The following is a 13,346-nucleotide window of genomic DNA, read 5'->3' on the forward strand; positions in this document are numbered from 1 at the left end:
GCTGCCGGCCGGCCCCGGCTCGTCACCCGGCCGGTGTGCCGGCGCCCCCGTCCCTGCCCTGTCTGCCGGCCCCGGCTCGTCACCCGGCCGAGGTGCCGGCCCCCCCGTTCGGGGACGGTGGGCGGTGATCCGCTCCCCTCCGGGGGGTGGGTTCTCCCCCCGTGGTTGCGGTGTCCCGGCGGTTTCCGGGAGGGGCGGGGCTACCCCGCCACACACCTTCCCCCTTAAGTCTGGGGCCATACTTGCAGTTCTGGTCTCTGTGTTTTCCGCTAACCGTGATAGCCAGTCCGCGTTCCCGTTGGCGGACCCCGGGCGGTGCACGACTCGGAATTTGTATGGCTGTAAGCTGAGGTACCATCTCAAGATCCGTGGGTTAGTGTCCTTCATTTGCTGCATCCATTGCAGCGGGGCGTGGTCCGTCACCACGGTAAATTCATCGCCTAAAAGAAAGTACCTTAGTGAATCGACAGCCCACTTGAGGGCCAATGCCTCCTTTTCAATTGTCGCATATCCCTTCTCCCGAGGGAACAGTTTACGACTCAGATAGAGGATGGGGTGCTCCTGTCCCTCCTCCTCTTGCGTCAGTACCGCCCCTAACCCCACTTCGGACGCGTCGGTCTGCAAGGTAAAAGGTTTGTTAAAGTCAGGCTGGGCCAGCACCGGGGCCCGGACCAACCGGTCTTTCAGCTCCTGAAATGCGTCGTCGCACGCCGCAGTCCACCTCACCCTCTCGGGTTGCCCTTTCCTTGTGAGGTCTGTCAGTGGCGCGGCCACGGAGGAAAAGTTCGGGATAAACCGTCTATAATAGCCCGCCAATCCCAGGAACTGCCGTACTTTCCTCTTTGTCGTTGGGGTGGGGTGTTCCCGTACCGCCTGGACCTTATCTACTAGGGGCTTCAGCTTCCCCCTCCCTACCGTGTACCCCAGATATGAAACTTCGGCCCTCCCAAATTGACATTTCTTTGGGTTGGCCGTGAGTCCTGCTTCCCTCAGTGCCCTTAATACACTCGTAATGTGCTCTAAGTGCTTCTCCCAGGACTCACTGAATATCACAATATCATCAATGTAAGCCGCTGCGTAGTCCTGATGGTCTCTTAAGACCTGGTTCATGAGTCTCTGAAAGGTCGCAGCGGCCCCGTGCAGTCCGAACGGCATGTTTTTGAATTGGTACAACCCAAAGGGGGTGGCGAACGCCGTTTTCGCCTGGGCTTCGGGGGCGAGGGGGATCTGCCAATACCCTTTCGTTAAATCGAGGGTCGACAAATAGGCGGCCCTCCCCAGGCGTCCCAGTAACTCATCTATCCGTGGCATGGGGTATGCGTCAAATCGCGAGATCGCGTTGACTTTACGGAAGTCAATGCAGAACCTCGTTGATCCATCTGTTTTGGGCACCAGAACAATGGGGCTTCGCCATTCGCTACGAGATTCCTGTATGACCCCCCACTCCAACATGGCTTGGAGTTCTTCCTTCACCGTGCCCCATAACTTCCGGGGAAGGGGGCGCATATTATCTCTTACCACTCTGCCGGGTTCGGTCTCGATCTTGTGTTGTACTAGCGAGGTCTGTCCGGGTCGGCTGGTTAATACCGTCCTGAACTGGTCGAGAAGGTGGTGCAACTGTTCTCGCTTTGGGCCCGGGAGCTCTTCTCCGACCCGTATGCCCTCGATCCTTACCTCCGGCTCCCCCCACGGACCCAGCTCAATGTCAGTGTCCCGAGGGTCAATCAGGAGGGCCTCCCGTGGATGCCACTTCTTTAAGAGGTTGACATGGTAAATTTGGGTTGCCCGGCGGTTCCCGTCTACCCGAACCTCATAGTCGACCGGGCCAAGTTTTCTGATTACCCGGAAGGGTCCTTGCCAGTGGGCCAGGAGCTTGGACTCCCCGCTAGGCAGCAATAGTAGAACCTGCTCGCCTGGTTCGAACTCCCTCACCTGCGCCTTTCTATCATAGTAGGCCTTCTGCCCTTCTTGCGCCTTCTCTAGGTTCGCTCGGGCCCGGCCCGCTAGGTCGTGGAGGGTTCCCCTCAGTTTCTGTACGTACTGGGCGGCCCCCAAAGCCGGAGACACGGATGTTTCCCATCCCTCCTTTACGAGGTCCAGGATCCCCCGCTGTCGCCGCCCGTATAACAGCTCGAAGGGGGAGTACCCGAGCGATGCCTGCGGTACCTCTCTGACGGCGAACATCAGTGCAGGCAGCAGCTTGTCCCATTCCCGGGGTTCATCTTGTGCGAACTTCCGCAGCATCCCCTTCAATGTGCGGTTGAATCACTCCACCAGCCCATCGGTTTGGGGGTGATATACCGACGTCCGGAGCTTCCTGATCTGCAAGACCTTACACAGTTCCGTCATAACCTTCGACGTTAAATTCGTCCCCTGGTCTGTCAGTAACTCCCGGGGCAGCCCGACCCATGAGAATAGCTTAACTAATGCCTCCGCTATGGCGGGGGCGGTGGCTCTTTTCAGGGGCACTGCCTCTGGGCAACGGGTGGCGTAGTCTACGATGACCAGGATGTAATTATGCCCGCGCCCAGATTTCTCGAGTGGTCCTACCAGGTCTAATGCTACCCTCTCAAAGGGGGTCCCTACCACAGGCAGGGGCACCAGGGGAGCCGGCGGGACCCGGCCCCCGGCTGTTCTTTGGCACTGGGGGCAGGAGTTACAAAAATCCTTAACTTCCTGGTACACCCCCGGCCAATAGAATCTCTGGAGTATCTTCTGTTGGGTCTTTTCCCTGCCCAGGTGCCCGGCCCACGGGTGTTCGTGGGCCAATTCCAGGACCTTCCACCGGTACGGTCTTGGGACTAACAGCTGCCACCTTTCTTCCCCAGGGAGTTCCCCTGAAGACACCCGGTACAGGCGGTCGTCTTTTACCTCAAATCGCGGCCCGTCCGGCCGATTGGGCGGGTCCCCCTCCTGCGGCTCGCTTGTAGTGCGCACCTGCTCCCAGGCCGCCCGTAGTGTGGGGTCCTCGCGTTGTTGAGTGAGGAAGTCCCCTTCTTCTACGTCAAGACGGATGGTGGGCGGTGTCCCGGCGTCCGGGGCCCTTGCTGGCTCGGCCCCCCCCTCATCTTGCTCTCCTTGGGCGACCAAGGTCCCCTGCCCTGTTTCTGGCTCCCTTTTAGGATGTCTTCCGCTATCCCATTGTCCTAGGAGTCGCTTCAGGCCGGGCCAATCCCGCCCCAGCAGGAGGGGGTACGCTAACTTCGGGCCGACGGCGACTACACAGTCTCCTTCCAACTCCCCGTCCCCTATCCGTACCCGGGTCGTAGGGTAATAATGAATGTCCCCGTGGACGCACCGGAGGGCTATGGGGGCACCCCGGGCCCGCCCTGGAAGAATCACGTCCCTTCGGACAATGGTTTGCCCGCATCCCGAGTCGAGAATAGCCTCCACCGGGTTCCCATTAACCCACAGCCGTTTAATTACCTGAGCTGCGCTGGCTGCCTTCCTGTCCGCACTCCCAGCACGCCTCTGCCCGAAGGTGCAGTCCATCAGGGTGCAGTCCCTCTTGTAATGGCCCTCCTGGCCGCACTGATAGCAGACCCCCTTCGGAGCTCCCTCGGGTGGCGGGGTGCCCGGACTTGTTTCGGTCGCCCGGTCTCCCCTGGCCTCACCGATCGGCCGGTTCCACCGAGGTGCCAACCTCCTGGTCGGGAGGGGGCCCAGGGAACTCCCGGCGCTTTCCCCAGCCCGCTGGGCTCCCGTGGGCTTACCCGTCCCGGCCTCGTTCCTTCGGGGTTCCCTTGGTGTCCCAGCGGCTCCTTTCCCCTCTGGCCCTTCTGCGGCTAAGTAGTGTTCCATGAGGGTCACCGCTTCATCCAAGGTCTCCGGAAGGTGCCGCCGTACCCACCGCTGCCCTTCCGCGGGGAGGATGCTGACGTATTGTTCAAGTATCACGAGATCCGCCACCTGGGCCCCCGTCTTAGTCTCTGGTTCAAGCCATCTCATCCCCGCTTCCTTAACCCGTTGCGCCACCGCCCGTGGTCGCTCGCGGGAATCGTACCTGGCCTCTCTAAACCGCCGGCGGTGGGTCTCGGGAGTCACCCCTAATTGGTCCAGAATAGCCTCTTTAACTTTATAATAACATAAGGCATCGCTGGCGGACATCCCTCGGTATGCTAGCTGGGCCGGTCCCGACAGGTAAGGTGCGAGGAGGGTGGCCCAATGCTCGGGCGGCCACTTCGCGGCGGCGGCCACCCTCTCGAACGTAACCAGGAATGCCTCGGGGTCATCTTCCGGCCCTAGTTTCGTTAGCCGTATGGGCAATTGGGTGCCGACTCCCTCTCCTCCTCCAGACCCCGCTACCGCCCCCGGTACCGTCATTGGTGCGCCTCGCGCCATCTGCTCCTGGCGCTCCTGGAGCTGGTTGAGGAGCTGTTGCAGCGCCTGCATCTGTTGCTGCTGTTGTACCTTCTGGGTCTCTGTCCACCATTCCAGAATTTTATTGGCTTCCATTGTCTCCTGGCAATCAAGACTTTGTTAATCCTTTCCCTTATCGGAACCCCCGTTTCGGGGTCCACCTACCCACATTCTCCACCACGTGTAGGGGTTCTCCCCCTGTGCGGAGGGGCTTACGTCCGCCCCCCTCGGTTCTCTGATTGTCGACGCCTTGACGCAACCGATTCCAATGGGTTTGGTTAGGCGGTTGGGGGAAGGGGGTCCGGGCCCGCCCTCTCTCCGGACCCCAGCCCAGGGCCCTAAGGTCGGGGAAAAGGCTCCCCCACCTAGCAGGGGGGGTCGAGACCCCTAAACTCCCCTGCCCTCAGGGTCCGCGTCCCCGCCCTGGGCTGCTTCTTCCCCCAGGTCCCATAAGCTCACCTGGGCCCTTCCGCTGCCCCTGCCCAGGGCCTCCAATAATGTCGACCACTCGCCGGCTCACGGGGGGGGTGCGTCTCCTCGGCGTTCCCCCCTATGGCTGGTCCACTGCGGCCTTTTGAGTTGCCCGCCGGTCGCAGGCAGATGACGTCACCCCCCCTCGTCGGCCTCTGGCCCCTCCCAGGGCCGTCCTCCCCGTGACGTCCCTGCCACGTCCGCTCGGCCCCGCCCCCTCTCTGCGCTGCCGGCCGGCCCCGGCTCGTCACCCGGCCGGTGTGCCGGCGCCCCCGTCCCTGCCCTGTCTGCCGGCCCCGGCTCGTCACCCGGCCGAGGTGCCGGCCCCCCCGTTCGGGGACGGTGGGCGGTGAACCGCTCCCCTCCGGGGGGTGGGTTCTCCCCCCGTGGTTGCGGTGTCCCGGCGGTTTCCGGGAGGGGCGGGGCTACCCCGCCACACTGCTGTTTCCTGATGTGTTAGACTCTTTTTCATTTGATTGTGTCTCCTTTGATCTGACCCATAGGCTACATCTAGACTGCAAGTATCTTTCAAAAAAGCCTCTTTCAAAAAAGAGCATCTAGATTACAACCAGTACTTTTGAAAAAGCAAGCTGCTTTTTCGAAAGAGAGCACCCAGGCAGTCCGGATGCTCTCTTTCGAAAAAGCACAACTTGCATTACGCACCCATGCCCGGGGCACCAGAATACCTCGGGCCGGCCCTGCCTATGTCATTGGTACCTACATGTACCACGACCACCGGCTCCTCCCCAGCACTACACATAAGTATATCTAGATGTCTCGAGAGAGCTGCAACCTTCGCACCAGGCAGGCAAGTCACCATATGGTTCTCCCAGTCATCACAAGCCCAGCTACCTATGTTTCTAATGATCGAATCCCCATTCCTAAGACCCGCCTTTTCCTAATGACTGGAGTTCCCTCCCCCAGAGATGTATCCTCAGTGCGAGAGGATCCCACATTATCTGGAAGGAGGGTCCCAACTATGGGAAGGTTTCCCTCTGCTCCAGTTGACTGTTCTCTTTCCCTGAGCCTTTCATCCTCGCTAACAGCGCAGGGGCTGTCTGACTGAAGATGGGACAGTTCTATAGTGTCCTTGGAAAGCCTCATCTGCGTACCTCTCGGCCTGCCTTGGTGCCTCCAATTCAGCTGCCCTGGCCTCCAAAGCTCGTACGCGGTCTCTGAGGGCCAGGAGCTCCTTGCACCGTATGCACACACACGCCACCCGTCCACAGGGCAGGTAATCACACGTTACACACATGAATGCAATAAACAGGAGAGCCCCCACTCTGCTGCTGGGCTTCTGTCTGCATTCTCTCCTATGGCTGCTTAGGTTATTGAGAGGGTTTCATTTAAATCAGGAAGTTTTGGTTTTACTTTAAAAGTTTTAAAGCATGGCGAGTTTTGCTGCAAAACAGACACAAGGAAAGGGCAACTTTTGTTTTCACTGTGACATTCTCAGCTATTTCCAGCCAAATGCAGGGTCAGCTCCCTGTGGCCATTATACAACAGGGGAGGGATAGCTCAGTGGTTTGAGCATTGGCCTGCTTAAACCCAGGGTTGTGAGTTCAATCCTTGAAGAGACTGTTCAGGGATTTGGGGCAAAAATCTGTCAGGGGTGGTACTTGGTCCTGCTGTGAAGGCAGGGGGCTGGACTTGACCTTTCAAGGTCCTTTCCAGCTCTAGGAGATAGGCATCTCCATTAATTTAAGTGTACCCCACCCTCTTCTCAACTTCTTGTTAGCTGCCCCTGTTCACACAGCTCCCTGGTTGCTTTATAAAGCCCTGGCCTTCCTGATAACCCTGCCCCCTGACTAAGACTTGACCAATGAACAGGAGGTTCTAGATTTCACACCCTCGTTAAGAAGCTCACAGCTTCCAACTGCCGGCCACAGCACACGGTCTTCCAAACAAACAGCTCAGCACTTGAATCTCCAAATGGACAAACACCACCTCAGCACACAGTTTCTTTCAGGCAACCAGCAAGTAACCCCCGAACACACACCCTACAGAAAGCTACTTACCTCAAGGGTCCTGTATTCGCTCCCCCTTTACCTGGAGAACTCCCTCTCGAAACTATTGACAGAGCTCCCTTGACACCCCCATTTCAAGAGCAGTTTTGTGTAACGGCAGCAGGGAGCTGACCCTGCATTTGGCTGGAAATAGCTGAGAAAATGTCTCAGTGAAAACAAAGTTGCCCTTTCCCTGTGTCTGTTTTGCAGCAAAACTTGTGTGTCCAGTGGGGACCTTTGCCTTTTTCTGCAGACGTCCGTGGAAACGCTGCATGGAGACAAGCGTACAGATGCAGGAACTGGCGTCATGCAAAGGGCAGCACTGGGTCTCCTTGGCAGATGGGTGGCCTGGGTTCAGCTCCCTACTCTGTCACAGGCTCCTCGTGTCAGTCACTAAGGGGACTGGCTTCATGGCAGCGTTCGCTCCAGGGAGCAGCACGAAGGTATGAGCAGCCACGTGGTGAAGCCGTGGGCTCAGTGGGGCTTGGCTTCCCCCATGTGTGTTGCCAGGCATGCGGGGGCCACGTCCCATGGTTCGGAGTGCTGCCGGCGAATGATGGGATAACTTGTCTGGGCAGCAGGGGGGATTGTGGGAAGCACTGGAGCACTACCAGTGCACAGCGGTGTAGCCTTCAATCCAAAGTTCAATCCGGGTGGTGTATTCTTGTATCTAGTGGCTCATTATGAGCAAACCTGCCATATTCCACTGTTCTCTCTCCACGGGAACTAATTGTGTTTGTTACCCTGCGACAAGCTGCTGTATTGCAATAGAAAACCACACAATAATTGTAATGTTCACCTGCCTGTTCTTAGAGCGCCTTAAATAGCAACTATTGTGGAAGCGATGAAAAATGCTGACAATGCTGCTGCCCCCTCCTGTTTGCTTCTATTTGATAGAGCTTATTGTGCTGAGAAAACGAGCAGCGTCTTTAATGAAATGGAACAGGTTGCTAAGATCGGAAGTTGGCCTGTTTGGTAGGTAATTCCCGGGGATGCGTTCATTCATATTTCGAGTGTGTGCTCTTTCAGGCAGGTTCTTTGGGCTCGTGTACAGTCAGGAAATTTGCACCAACATGATGGCATTTTCACACCACGTGGAATCGAACGGCGGAACTCACTTCCACAGGCGATCGGTGAGGCTACGAATCTAGCAAGATAAAAAGGAGGAATGGCCCTTTTGCCATTATTGAAATAAAACCAGGAAGTTGGAACAAATTGTTTCTAAATCTTTTGAAAATGTCATCATAATTGATGCGCTCCCACAAAACAGTCTGATTTCCAATGGCTACCCACTCCATCTGCTCTGATTAGGGCAGAGGGAGAATTTGGCCTCCTGCCTCCATTTTTGATCGCGCAGCCCTTGTCTTGCTATCACCCTAGCTTTAAAGGCCGGAAAGCACCAGTGAAATCCCCTAGTCTGACCGTCTGCACTCTGCACGCCAGAGAATGGCAGGGGCTGTTCCCAGAGCTGCACAAGGGTGTGTCTGCTATTTGGAGCACCAGGCAGTCAGCTGGCCGGGACGGAGAGTCCAGCCAATGAGCCTAAAGAAACACGATGGACTTAGCTGTATAAATAACAGCGCAGGAGATGCTCAAGTGGAGTTGCCTACGAGTAGACTGTGCAGATGGTGGCTAATGATGTGCTAATTGGCTAACAAGACAACGATCTGACATGCACAAGGGATTGTGCAGAGAGCTGTGTAATGAGAGCTGTTCCAAGCATGGGTGTGCGTGTGCTGGAAATAATGACAGGTTGATCTCAGCAGGCCTGGGATGCTGTCTTGATTACAGCTTGGCAAACCTTCCTGGGGAACACCATGGGCTTTGCATTTCTTCCCAGCGCAGTGACAGCGGGATTTCCATATGCTCCGCCTCGTTTCCGCCTCCGAGGGCGAAGTTCAGGTCCCAGTGCCGGCAGCGCCTCTTCATTAACTCATGCTCTGCGGTGCGGAAGGTCTGCAGTAGTGTCTGGGGGGAGAGGAGAAGGAGCCGGAGGACGGGCATGAACAAGGAGAGCTCAGTTTGCAGAGGAGTCAGGGAACCAGCCGGAGCCCTGGATGCAACCAGCATGCCGGCTGTGCTCCTGAAGATGTGCGTGGCAGGCGGTGGGCCACCATGTGTCACCCGTCATTTGCAGTTCCATTCGACACCCTGCCGAGCCGCCTGTAAGCAGATGGAGCAGAAGAATGGCAGCCCATTTGGGAGAGTCAGCTTCAGTTAGCAGGACAAGCGAGTGCCTTGAGCACAGGCAGATGGCAATTACTGCTACACAGCCCCGCTCTGGCTCCTCCGCGCCAAGAAGCACTGGGCTGAGATGTGTTCTGGGGGTAGCTCTGCCTGTGGCCCTCTTTCAGACATTTCCTAGGTAGGGGAGCTGAGACATGCACCTACCTCAGTGGCCCCGTAGGAGGAGCTACAACAAGCACCTCCCCAAAGGTGGGGAGACCCAGCATCCCCAGGAGCACCAGACCATTATACTGTTGCCACCTTGGCTCCAATTGTCTGATTTGCCAGAGGGGATGACTCCCAAAGGGACGTTTTGCAATGTGTTCCTAAACGCACGGTTGCTGAGGTAGGAGCACGTTTCAGCCCATGGGCATGGCGGGATGGGTGCGTGTGGTACAAGCCTGCAAATCAGGAAGGCTGAGTTCTAGGCTCACCTCTGCCCTCAGCCTCCAAGGGGCGACCTTGAGTAAGTCGTGCCCGGCGTGCCAACGAGTTCTGAGTGTCCAATTTGAGAGAGTCAAAACCTGCTTTCCAGAATGGGTGAGCCGCCTCAACTCCAGTGGGAGCTAACACAAGAGCCGAGCTAAAACGAGGGGCGTGCAGGGCCTTCCACGTCTTCGACTGGAGACTGAAAGCAAGACATTCAAGATCAGGGGGTGCTTAAAAATTAGACTTGAATCTTTCTGCGACTCAGCTGTAAAACAGGAATGCTATTGCCTTGTATCTCTTAGGTGCCACAAACCTGAGCAGATTTGTTCTTATGAAGTGTGTTGCGATCGTTGGAGGGGGTTGCTGAACACACATACAATGTGCCCTGGATGCAGAAGTCCCCCTCCACCCTCCACCCCCCAAAAAGCTACTTATGTGGCTGGAACAAAAGGAAATGGAAACCTCACAAGAAAGCTGTTTCTGACCAGTGGGTAAGAACAATCAGATACATGATAAATCTGGGCTTTTTGTATGCTTTACAAATCAATGGGATCTGCCTCAGGACTCAGTTTGATCCTGAATTACGCAACCCTTCCTTTTAGGCAACCTCCCATGGTAGGAGAATCGGATTGTTTCCTTGCTAATACAATAAATCGGAAAGTGCTCTATAATTAACTGTCCAAAAATCAGAAGTACAGAAGTTCCTTATAAAGCTTTGAGTTCTGCTGGGGAGAAGTTGGTAAAGATGATTTATGAAGGAAATGCCTTGATGGATGATAACAATAAAGTGTAATTAAAAAGCATTCCGTAAAAGTTCTCTGCTCATTTAATGAACCTGGGAAAGAGCAGTGGTGCCAGGGGTAGGACTGATCCGCCAGACCTAAGAAGCGACTTTCTTAGTCAATGCAGCAAGTGAATGCATTTTTCAAGAAGCTGCCGTTTATCACAGCACAATTCATCATTTTCGATTGGCTGCGTTGCCCTCAGGGTCGCTGGGTAGAGGAAATGTAAACAGGTTAATTTATGTGCATTTGACCATTACATAAAAGCCCATTTTGTGGAAAATGTTAGATCGGGGGGGGACTAGATCTTCACCGGGTGTAAATTGGCATCTCTGTGCTGTAGATAATGCTCCACATGCTTTAGGGCTACATCGGCTCTTGCGGTAGAGAGCCTCTCTCTCTCATCCATGTTTTAAGTACAAGGGTTAGTAATTGTTACGAACATAAGATCTTAATGTTCATCTTAATTCACCTGAAGGGCTGTAAAGACGTCAAGCGATGGCAAATCCACCACAGCATCGTTACGTTTTTCCCATGGTTCATCACTCTCGCTGTCAAAAACGGGCACCTTATCTCTTGTCTGCATTTGTCTAAATTCAGCTTCCAACCACTGGCCCTTGTTTTGTTTTTCCCAGTTAGATTCAAGAGCTCTCTACTCTCCCAAATCTCTTCCGCAGGTTGACACTGGGAGACTGCTATCGAGTCTCCTCTTAACCTTCGCTCTGGTAAACTAATGAGTTTGTGCTTCATAACGCTCACGACATGGCGGATTCACCACATCCCAGATCATTCTTGTCGCACTTTTATGAATCTCTTCCAATGCTTCAGCCTCCTTTTTTAGTGTGAACACAAGAACCGGACTCCGTATCCGCAGTCTCACGGCTGCCATATGCATCTGCCCTTGCACGGATGGGCAAGGCAGCATCCAGTGGGGGTGCAGACATGGCAATTCTTTTGCCACCTCTGTACCCCTACTCAGCATCATCTGGCTAGTGCATCCAAGGACCATTTTCACCCTCTTAGCTGCAGCAGGGCCCGTGGGTTACTCACTGCTGACCCGCGTCCTGCCCAGGCACTGTGTCCCAGGGTGCTCCTGCTTTCTGTCAGAGGGGCCGACGTCCTTTGCTCCTAGTGCCTGGCTAGCACAGGCTGCCGTTAAACCGCAGAAAACTGGGAAATACAAAGTTGAGGTGCACGACCACCTCTCCCCATGAGCGTGACTGTCCCTGGGTATGTCTAGACTACACCACACCTCTCTGTCGACAGAGAGATGTAGATTAGGCACGTCGAAATTGCTAATGAAGCGAGGATTTAAATATCCCGCGCTTTATTAGCATAAACATGGTGCTTTTTTTTGGAAACAGCGCTTTTTTGAAAGTCAGTCTAGACGCGGATCTTTTGAAAATCAAACCCGTTTTTGAAAGATCCTGTATGCCTCAAAAGTTGAGGATTATAGGATCTTTTGTAAAAGGGTTTATTTTTCGAAAGATCCGTGTCTAGACGGCTGTTGTTTTTCTTTTCTTTTTTGTTTTTTTTTTAAAAAGCTCCTTTTCGGAAAAAAGCAGTGTCCATGTTTATGCTAATGAAGCATGGGATATTTAAATGCCCGCTTCATTAGCAATTCCTACGTGCCTAATCTCCTTCTCTCTGCCGACAGAGGAGTGTAGTCCAGGCACAGCCCCTGTGATGCCCCCGCCTGGCATCGCAGTTCTCTTCCATCCAGACCACATGGAGCACGGCCGGGACCCGCACACAGGGACGGGGGGGCTGCCAGCCAGCAGCCGTATTGGGGTCAGAATTAGTGAGCCCTGACTGAAGCCATTTGGCCCAGATTTAACCCCTTCCCTGCTCGGCACAGACCATCCCGGGTCACCAGGTATTACTGCCCATGGCGCGTACCCTAAGGATTCCTTCTGGTGCATCCCCTGCGCTGACCCCTCCCTCCCACCCCCGCAGGGCTGGGTCACAGCACCAACAGGCCCTGGTGCTCCTCCGTTAGCACAGACCCATGTGGTCCATGGTCCCTCTGCGGGCAGGTGCCCCCTCACATCACAGCAGGACTGTGCTGCCCTTAACCAGGGCCGGACGGAGGCATGGGCGAGCCGGGCAGCTGCCAGGGCGCCAACTGATGGGGGGCGCCTGATGGCAGCTGTAAGGGGTGCATGGCGTCCCTTACAGCTGCCATCAGGCGCCGCGCGCCCGGCTCCCGCAGCGCCGGCCCCATGGTGCCAGCCAGCAGCGCCCTTCCTCCCATAGCCATGGGGCCCTGCATGACCTGGCGCACGCGCCAGCAGTGGTGGCCAGGCTGGGCTGGGCAGTGCATGCGCTGTGCGCCCCGGGGGAGGGTCCTGGGCTGCATATCAGCGGCCGTGGCTGGCCCACGCATGCACCATGCGCCTAGCGGCAGCGCCGCTCACCTGGGCCCAGGGCGCCAAAAGGGCTCGGGCCGGCCTGCCCTTAACTCCTGTTCCAGTCAATGCAGTGCAGGCCATGGAGTGAGAGGACACAAGTGCGTGGGGTACAATAGAGCCGTGTCACCAACCAGTAGATCGCGATCTATCAGTAGATCTCAGGGGCTCTAGGGGTGTGTCTAGACTACTGAGTTTTGTCGACAAAACTATACCAGCGTCTACACTGCCGCTGAGTTCTGTCGACATAACGGCGACAGAACTCAGCAGTTTTGTCGACACTGGTAAACCTCATTTTACGAGGCATAACGCCTTCTGTCGACAGAGTTCTGTCGACAGAAGGTGTTATTGCCTGTAGGGTTGCATCTAGACTACAGGGTTCTGTCGACAAAGCAGCTTGCTTTGTCAACAGAGCTCAATGTGTCTGGACACTCTTTGTCGACAGAAGTTTTGTCGACAGATACTGTCGACAAAACTTCTGTCGACAAAACCCGGTAGTCTAGACGTACCCTAAGAGTAGCTCTTGAGCCCTCTCTGAACTGCGCACTTGCGCAGTACATGTACATTAGATTTCCTCATGTAATGTAGGCGGGGCTTCAAGGAAGGGGCGGGGCAGTAGATCTTCGCCTGTTCTGAGACTTAAAAAGTGATCTTGGGTGTAAAAA

Source organism: Pelodiscus sinensis, chromosome 20, assembly GCF_052426305.1.
Source record: "Pelodiscus sinensis isolate ZL-2025 chromosome 20, ASM5242630v1, whole genome shotgun sequence".
In the NCBI taxonomy this organism is placed as follows: domain Eukaryota; kingdom Metazoa; phylum Chordata; order Testudines; family Trionychidae; genus Pelodiscus; species Pelodiscus sinensis.